The sequence below is a fragment of the Periplaneta americana genome, chromosome 13 (assembly GCF_040183065.1).
Source record: "Periplaneta americana isolate PAMFEO1 chromosome 13, P.americana_PAMFEO1_priV1, whole genome shotgun sequence".
Classification (NCBI taxonomy): domain Eukaryota; kingdom Metazoa; phylum Arthropoda; class Insecta; order Blattodea; family Blattidae; genus Periplaneta; species Periplaneta americana.
The window spans coordinates 66,892,126-66,901,863 of NC_091129.1; the positions used below are offsets into that span (position 1 = coordinate 66,892,126).

General features: G+C 35.9%; 2 long non-coding RNA genes across 5 annotated transcripts; one reads left to right on the forward strand and one right to left on the reverse strand.

The window, feature by feature from the left end:
• The first annotated feature begins 3,468 nt into the window (after nucleotides 1-3,468).
• LOC138712017 (uncharacterized) lies at nucleotides 3,469-5,012 on the forward strand. The gene is made up of 2 exons (XR_011335581.1): nucleotides 3,469-3,887; nucleotides 4,663-5,012. It is a non-coding gene; the product is annotated as an uncharacterized lncRNA (long non-coding RNA).
• A 704-nt stretch (nucleotides 5,013-5,716) lies between these two features.
• LOC138712016 (uncharacterized) lies at nucleotides 5,717-9,518 on the reverse strand. Of its 4 annotated transcripts, none has more exons than XR_011335578.1 (6): nucleotides 9,150-9,518; nucleotides 8,126-8,316; nucleotides 7,856-7,914; nucleotides 7,639-7,708; nucleotides 6,861-6,922; nucleotides 5,717-6,758 (listed from the first exon to the last, which is right to left on the reverse strand). It is a non-coding gene; the product is annotated as an uncharacterized lncRNA (long non-coding RNA). The 4 variants fall into 4 exon arrangements; XR_011335580.1 differs by having other exon boundaries at nucleotides 5,717-6,208; nucleotides 6,621-6,922; XR_011335579.1 differs by having other exon boundaries at nucleotides 5,717-6,278; nucleotides 6,621-6,922.
• Between the last annotated feature and the right edge of the window lie 220 nt (nucleotides 9,519-9,738).

Below are 9,738 nucleotides of genomic sequence, written 5' to 3' on the forward strand. Positions count from 1 at the left end.
GGTAAGAAATGTTGGCAGACCGAGGAAGATATGGATAAAAGAGTGATAATTAATGATACCAAAACAGTTCTAATGAGGTTTAATCCTTGAGGATAAATAATAATAATAATAATAATAATAATAATAATAATAATAATAATAATAATCCATGGCGCAACAGCCAACGGAGGAAAAAGGACTAACAACGAGCAGTCAACTGCGATCATGATACATGCCTCACTTAAGGTAAAAAAAGTCCACCGCTGTGGAGTAACGGTTAGCAAGTTTGACTGTGAAACGAGCGGGCCCGGGTTGAAATCCTGGTTGGGACCCGGGTTTTTCCATCAACCAATTCAAGCTGAATTGTTGGGTAACTTTTGGCGTTGGACGTCGGACTCATTTCGCCATCATTAATTCACATATCATCATCCATACCATAGCCCGGGTTAAGTTCACCGTGAGACGTGCTGTACTTGTACAAGATCGCTGCCATTCGGCCACCCAATCATTCACAGAACCGGAGCGGTAAGCGCAATACGCCTCAGGCTGCAATGTAAGCTTTCGCGTCCCTCCCCCATACAAGAGAGGAAAAAAAAAAGGTGAAAAATCATCCTAATCAGGAAGGGGATGACATCTGTACGATGATCTCTCCCCCAACAGTTATAGCTCACTTAAGAAATCGGACTTTGCTACTCATTATAACTTCCAAATTAATCACGATTTTGCGTGGGCACCGGTACCATACATTTGTCGAAATATCATAAAAGGATTTCTTCCCCCACGAGTACACAAACCAGCGACACTGATAGTAGGTTAAGTGAATGATTATTCATGTATCGAAAATAGTTGAAACAAATATCCTTAAAAATTTGAAAGGATATGATTCAATAAACATGGCGTTCGCCAGAATTTCAGGTCTCGCTCAATAAAGTCGCGTACGCCTTTCACTGTTGTACTTTTACAGCCGATGAAATAGCGTGTACATTTCCCCTGGATCAAGAGTAGGAGGAATATGTGTTACTTAGTATGAACAGATAACTAGATGAAGAGAAGTCAAGATTACAGCATTAGTATACTACTGATTTCCACTTAGTGCAATTAGAGTTTAGTTCGTGGTAATGCAGTAAACATTGAAAACATTACAACAGCGAATTTTCGTATATGATATGTATATTACGAAGAATTCGTACAAAAAGTGTTATGCTATCTCTCCAGTAACTAAAATATCTTGTTTTTAGAGGTAAGCCAATAAATTACATTTATAATGTAATGTAAAAGTCGCAAAATATTCTTACCGAAAGCTGACAGGCCGAGTCACCGCTAAGCGGGCTGTCGCTTGCCCGTGTCACTTATCTTACTGCCCTCTACTAAACAATATAGCTATTTTAGGCGTAGACCATCATAAAAGAATAACAGCATGAAGCGTTAAAGGAAATTATGTAGAAGGTGATAGTGTAATGAAATAACGCTGAACTCAACAACGATATGGCATACGTATGGCAATGTCATTAATCTGAAATTCTTTCAAATATATAATGGTAATTAATCTAATTATTAAACAGAGATAGTAGCGTAACTAATTACATTCCTACACATACTTTCGTATCAGATACTAATTAATTAATATTCTGCTATATTTTATGTTGACATTTAACAATTTACATGGACGATCTTGTTTTAAAAATAAAACCATAGCTAAAGCACTCCAATTTTAGATTATCTGTCATCTTGACAACATTACGAACAATACAGCAATTTTCTTAGTTTAATAACCTAAACGAGTATACATATTTAAAACATCAGATAGTTTTAGCACCTACATCCTCCATTATGTATTTCTTCACGATATATTTGACTTGCTAGAGATATAATCGTCATTATAATGTAATAAATACTGCAGGTCTAAGTTAAGACAATTATCCTTGTAGTGATAGTGTAATAGATAGAAAAAAATTACAGAAATGTCGCTGCTTTTGTGAAAAGTTCCTATTTAGTATTATGCACTTGTCCACGATGTTTAAGATTCCCCTTAACCCCTGCGGTGGTTGAGTAGTCAGACCTCTGACCTGTCACACAGACGGCCCAGGTTCGAGTCCCGGTCAGGTCTGGAATTCTTCATTGAAAAATCCATAGTGACACTTGTGGCGGTCGCAGTTGGGGTTTTTCTCGGGGTTCTTACGTTTTCCCCATATTAGGAATTTACATCATTCCGAAACAATTTCTCCATTTCGTCATTATTCCATAGCATTCCCCGATCGCAGGCTGGCGACGCACGGAGGGGGCTGGCCTAGGGATTCAAGGGTTGCCAACTCGAAACCTGGATACGCAGCGAACCTTAGTGTAGTCAGCCGGTGTGGGTTTGGAAATGGGACTAGCTTGAGGGTTAGTGCAATAGCCCTTAACAGGTCACAGTGCTGGGAATAGTGCCACCCTTTCCCGTAAATTCAATTAAATTCAATTCAATAAGATTCCCCTTTACCGTGTCATATGTAGCCCAACACTTTGTCATAATCTTCAAACCACCTTCATATTTATTTATTTTACAGTTAATTGCCTAATTATTATATTTTAACCCATAGAGTACTTGGAAATCTCAGTATGTTAAGTGTAGACCAGCGCTGGGCATAAAGGAGAAGGGAAAAGGAAAGAAAATACCCCCGCTCATGTCCTTTCGCTTACTCACAACACAAACAACAAACACAAAGTCAGGCAGTCTGCATCAGTGGTGGACTTCAGGCGACCAGCGAGAGCCGAAAGCTATGATGCCTGCCTTTTATAATCCGTCACTCAGCAATGCTTGCCTACCTGCGTACTCGTATCGGTCCGAAACATAACTGTCTCTGCCGGGGAAGGTGAAGTGGGGAGTTAAGGAGTAGTCTTTGATGACTCAATTGAGTTAATAATGGCTAGGCCTATTCTAGACTGTAGATTTGGTAAGGTAATATACGTAATCGTAATGCAGTCACTGATTGGTAGGTCAACTGTTCACTATGTAGAACAGTATTATAGAACAGCTGATTCGCTGCTTCTCTAACAGGATGTCTATATATAGGCCTAACTGTGAGCTCAACATTGTACTTTCATAGGTTTCATTATTCAGTAGCTCAGATGTCTTCTGATCTTTGAGATACACAGAAACCGAGTCTTTGATATGAAGTTTGCAATTGAATACCAAAATGGAAATTGTAACTCGCCTTCAATATGATGTTAGATTTTTTTATTTTAGTAGGTTATTTTACGACGCTTTATCAACAGCTTAGGTTATTTAGCGTCTGACTGAGATGAATGTGATAACGCCGGTGAAACGAGTCCGGGGTCCAACACCGAAAGTTACCCAGCATTTGCTCATATTGAGTGGAGGGAAAACCCCGGAAATAACCTCAACCAGGTAACTTGCCCCGACCGGGAATCGAACCCGGGCCACCTGATTTCACGGCTAGACGCGCTAACCGTTACTCCACAGGTGTGGACTGGTGTTAGGGCCTGTACTACGACTCTCGGATAAAGTTCTAGTTTAAACTTATCCGGCAGATGGCATATTTATCCGGAAGTTGGGTTGTAATTGCGTACTACGACTTTTGGTTATGTGCAATCTGGAGGCTAAACTTCCAGATTAGCAATCCGGAAGGCAGAGTGGCAGATAGGCGTTATCCGGAGGTTGGAACTCGGTGTTGAAATCAAGATGGCTGCACGTCGTACAGCTGGTGATTTGAAGGATCAATTTAATTTTGATACTGATTCTGATGATAAGTTCTGGAGCAGATGCTTCGTTATATCAGAACAGCAAAACGAATTAGGCTGCGTCCAAATAATTTTGAAGAGTGGGATGACGAGAAATTTTTTAGACAGTTTCGAATAATGAAACCTACTACATGAAATCAATTATCAACTGAAACAAGACACAGATCGTAAGTACACAGTTAATAATAAGCTACACTATTTCTTTAGGTATTACATTAATATTTTGTATATAATAGCACTATAATATAATTATTTTGAAGTACAGTAACCTGTAATAGGCGTACAGTAGAAGTGAGGTTAGAATGTTGCTTCATGCAGGTGTTCTGTTGTCCTTACAAGGTATTAAGGTGATTGATATAATAATATAGGGCAACCTACAATAAGTTTCAAAATACTTTTATATAAAAAATAATAATAACCGTATATAATATGTCAAAATCCTTTATATGGTAAACTATCATTTCTTCACAATTGCGTTACCACTTTAAGATACAAATGTATTCACATATTTGGCTTCTAGTCAAGTCATATGTACTGTAAACGAAAGAAAAATTGAGTGCCGACACCAATTTCCCAAATAAAGGTGGAAAGTTGCTGTGAAAGTGGAGTCCGGTGGAGAGGTACGGGTAGGCAGGATCGCTCTGTCGAGATAGAAGGGGTAGGCGGCAGGGAAGGGCAGCACATTCATTTCATTACTGTGTTTCCTTACTAATTAAAGGGAAAAGACAAGTTTTCGTAAGATCGAGTTAGTGACAGGTTAGGTTAGTATGATTTGCATATATTTACAATTGTCTAAAAAAAAAAAAAAAATGTCAGAACTACATCCAAACTTCTCTCTTCCAGGCTATCCTGTAGGGAGTCCTTGCCTTCTTTTGGTAACGCTATTGTAAAGATTTACCGGTAAAGGTGTAACCAAATCTAATTGTTTGTTCATTTTTCCAGAAATAATGCCTTATCTCCAATGGCCCAATTACTATTGGTATTGAGATTCTATGCCACTGGGAGAACATTGACAACAGTAGGAGATTTTTGTGGGGTCCACGAAGTTACAGCAGGAACTGTTGTCAATCGAGCTAATGCTGCACTTGCTGCTTGGTTTAATTGAAGTGATGACTTTTAATGCTTCATTGGGAGTAGTTTTATTTGCTCCAGTAATTAAGTGCAAGGCTTGTTTTTTTCTTCCGAGGGATTCTGTCTCTCTTTTTGATGCTGTTACGAATACTTCTGAATAGTATTTTAATACAGGTTTTATGTACATATTATAGGTCTTGATTAAAGTTTTCCTAGAACTGTCTGCTAGTTGTTTAGTCAACTCTCCGAAGATAGATTGGAATATCAATAAGGCATCACTCATGAGACAACTGTCAGGAGATAATGTGGTAGGGTGGCAAGTTCCCTTCTCCTTCCTTGCATATATCGCTCGCCAGTAGGAGTAGGCCTAACATATTTCACTAATCAGACTTAAGATATGCTTGCTATATATTATTATTTAACAAACTGTAACAGTTTATTGAATTTTAGACGTGACAGTTTTTCTTCATTTCCTGAAAGTTTTGGAATTGGCATTTATGTTTTGCAAGGGAGCTGTTTCATTCACGCTAGGCCTAGTGATTCATGTATACAAACATATTCATATCGTTACTTTTTAAATATATTTTATTGCTGGGATCCCTCACAATGATCTCTTAACAGGCTAATGCACTGTATCTGCAATTCAGATTTATTTTACATAAGCAAAATATGGTAAAACAACATTTTTCAAGAGGCACATTAATTGAACCGTCGGCTGGAACAACATTATAAGTTACATTTGGTCAAATGTACAGGAGCTGCAAAAAATGTGTTTGCGTACAACTTTGTTCTTATGAGGGTAGCAAACTTTTGAGTGGACAGTTGCAAGCCAAGGAATATAGCAAGGTAACATGACATACAACATTATTACACGTAAACACACCGAATGAAAATTTTGTAACTTACAACGTTGTTCCAGCTGACGCTTCAATTGTATTCAGGTACTCTGTGAATGTGTAATTAAAACAAGAGAGATGGACTATAGCTGCAATTAAATTTAAAATTTATTTATTTATTTTGTGTAAACAAAACACGACATTTTTCAGGAGACACAATAAGCATAATCATTTATTACATCCACTGTCTCATTATATATGCTATGGAACATGTCATATTTACAAATTAATAATATGCAGGCTAATACATAAGAATACATAGTAACTGTAATTAAACACAACACAAATACATATGCAAATACACAAAACTTGGAAAACTGTGGCAGAGCCAACTTCAGCTATAAGCCCCATTTGTTAGAGATCTGCACGGGCCATAATTCTTAGGCCCGGCCCATCTCGGCCTGATCTGAACCAGACCCGAACCCAACCAGAAATCTTAGATTAACTTATAATTATCACCTGACTCGAACCTAATCCTGAAGACTAGCAGATAAAGCAGAGACCATAGGGATCAAGAACAGCTGCAAGAGATTATCATTCCATTAGAAGGATGAGAAGAAGTAATCTCCCAGTCATCCAGGTCAAACAAATCTGGTCAACAAAATTAAACATATTTTTTGTTAAAACATAAAGAATGGGTGATTATTGTAGCATTTACTTTCTGCCACTAATTGAAGATGTCCTTGTAGATGGACCACCCATTAAAGAGGAGGAAAAAGTAATGTAAAAACTCCAAATGTTACTTTTGATATTCCAAACCCCATCTCTTTCCAAACAAGAGGACATGACTTACTTTTATTTCAAATCATTCTTTGTTATAATGTTAGCATCCAACTTTCAACTAATGTATTTTTTTAAAGAAATCACTGTAATAGTACTGAAGTTCATGCATTTCTAACATCTCAAGTATAATTAAGTCAACATTAAACTTACAGTTCACAGATGGAGAAAGATTTTTCAATGTGGCTAATGCATTCCTCAGAGGCTTGCTTTTTCTTTAATTCTTTCTTTTTTTTTTTCTTTTTAAGCATCCTTGGGGTGTAACTCGATCAGCTATTATCCCATTATCAGCTGAAATATTTAAGAGAGGGATATATGCTTATATTCAGACCTTTCTGGGTTTAGCCTATACTACTTACACTGAATAAACCAGTAATTTCACTTAAAACTTACTTTCATTACACTGTGTAGACACCCGTACAGTGGAAGACCTTCATCTGCTGTACCAGCTGACTCTGTAATATTTTAAGAGTGGAATTAATTCTTAAGATAATTAATTCTGGAGAAAGATGATGTTTTATCATAAATGTGTGGACACTTCAAAGTTAGCAGCTGTAACAGTATTGTATTTTCTAACGTGCTATTAATCCAAACTCATTTTTAACAATAAGAAAGTAAAGCTGCAATAAAAAAGAGAGAGAAAAAACCAAGCAAATAGTTCTATTGTAAATAGAGTGTAGTCAGTTTCTGTTTTATCTTATGAAAAGATATTTTTCAGTTTTTCTGTACACAAGAAATCATTCACAAGTTTCCTTACAGTAAAATTGAAATACAACTTAACATAATGTGGCCTAATCTGATTACAAACCCATTGCAGAGAAATCTCAAAATAAATTCTTCAGTTCAGTGTATTTTCTATTTTTAGGCCTACATTTATAAATTTCAAATTCCCACTCAAATCCCGCATAATATTATAATACAATGATGTTTACTTTTTATGACATCCATTTCTTGTGACCATTTCATCATTATGTACAATTTATATTTTAACATTTTTTTTTTGCATCTAATTTATCTACTGCTTGCTACAGATTTCATATAGTATGTGTGTTAGTTTTATTTTCAACATGTTGGCTGAAAATGTGTTTACATGTTACAGCTATTTCAGATTGGAAAAGTAAGCATCATATGTAGAATGTGAAAGAACGTTTTGTAGTATAAATCAAATTACCTGGAGATATTGTTGGGATGTCCAGTTTCACTTCAAAAACTAAAGAATTGCACTGTGAACCTGAATGGTACTGTAAATAAAAAAGAAATAATAGTATTATAATGTAATACCGACATTAAATTAAATTTGTATAACAATTTTCAAGAATATAATATTTTTTTTTATCTCTAAAGCTCATCATCTCCTTCTTCTGACTCTTAATTCCTTACACACTAACCTCATTCGTGTTATTAGCTGCACTGGTATCAGTGGAACTTGGTTTAGTTACTACTTCGGCTGTAACAAAAGTAAGTAAATAAATGAGTGAATGAATGAATAAATAAATAAATAAATAAATAAATAAAAAGAATTCAAACTTGTGTTATACAATTTCCTCTGCTTATTATTTAATAATTGTATAACTTAACATATAAATGAACTTATGCATTGAATATGAATCAAAATCACTGAGAAATCACTCAATTGATAGGAGAATTAAATCACTTACCTTGGATAAGTTTGGATTTGGTTTTGCTTCAGTTGGAGGGGCTCCAATTGTTTGTAGCCTGCATTGTTTCTCTGCAGCAGCAATTTTATTTGTGTTCTTTTCCAAGAATTCAAATTTGCTTCTCAGCTGTTTTCAGGTCCTTGTATTTGTGCTGATGTTACTATATTCTTCCAATGCTTCATTCTATAATACTAAAAAGGAAGTAAAACTAGGTTAATTCCATATGCAATCTACAACATTAGGAAATATACTGTATTTCTCTTTTTCCCTTATCTAAGTTTCTATACCTAAATAAGCAAAAGCTTTTAAAGGATGATTGTCAGTACAATATCAAACATATGACTATACTGTACATAGAAACTTTGGAAAAAAAACTTAATGTCTGCTGTTTCTGTGTTATTTTACGAGGTGTTGAATGTGTATTACAAACAGATAGGCCTATTGCATTTTAATGGAAACGTCTCTCCACCTCATGCTGTTCTTTTAAAAAATAATGTTAGGCCCTATCTGTGATCGAATGGTATTATGGGCCTAATACAAAATATCCGCCCACTTATTAACAGTAAAATACGTAGGCCTAACATACTGAAATATTGATAATTTGCTAGGAACAATGTACCTTGCTGTACTAATGTTGGTTAGAAATCCCAGGCCAAAGACATCATTCATTATTATCAGTATCAGTGAACTTTTCTTTTTTAAACGAGTTATTGTGCCTTCGACCCATGATTTGCAGCCGTGAAGTACACTATTTCTAAAAAATTACCGAAATAGGCCCTATTCACTAATAATGTAGGCTATACAACAAACTGAAAGCACACTTAATATTAATTATAATACAAAAATAATTGTCACCTACACTCCTTGTGCAGTTACATGTGAATAAAACAATGATTATGGAGAAAAACGCACTTTTGCTGGAACCCGCACCCGTCCTGTTTAGGCCTATTAATTAAAACCAAAATACTATCATATGGTAGGAATTATTACTATTCGAAAAGAAACATAACCTTTAAAATCTTACCTTTTGCTTCCATGTAAAGTTTCTTCATACAGTATATGTAATTTTCTGTTCTTCACTCTGTTATTTTTTGGCTGGAGCTTCAGTATTATAATAAATAATAACAATAATGCTTACAATAAAACCTCAAAATAAATAGTACCATATAAACACGGAACATAAACATGAAATACGCGGGGAAAGGTATACCAACGCAATAAATTTCACTACATTTTCAGTAACTTCATTGCCAACGTAATAAAAATGTTACTATATCTTCCGGATAAGAATCCTGCAGTTAAAATCCGCTGGTAGTACAGAACAAAATATTTAACTTCCAGATTGCTAAACTGGAGTATACGAATCTGGAGCTTTAACAGGCGATCGTAGTACAGGCCCTTAGATGTTATGTTTTATTTAACGACGCTCCCAACTGCAGCGGTTATGTCAGCGTCGCCGAATGTGCTGGAATTTTGGCCCGCAGGAGTTCTTTTACAAGTACATGCCAGTATATCTACTGACATGAGCTTGTCGCATTTAAGCACACTTAAATGCTATCGACCTGGCCCGGGATCGAATCCGCAACCTTGGGCGTAGAAGGCCAGCGCTATAC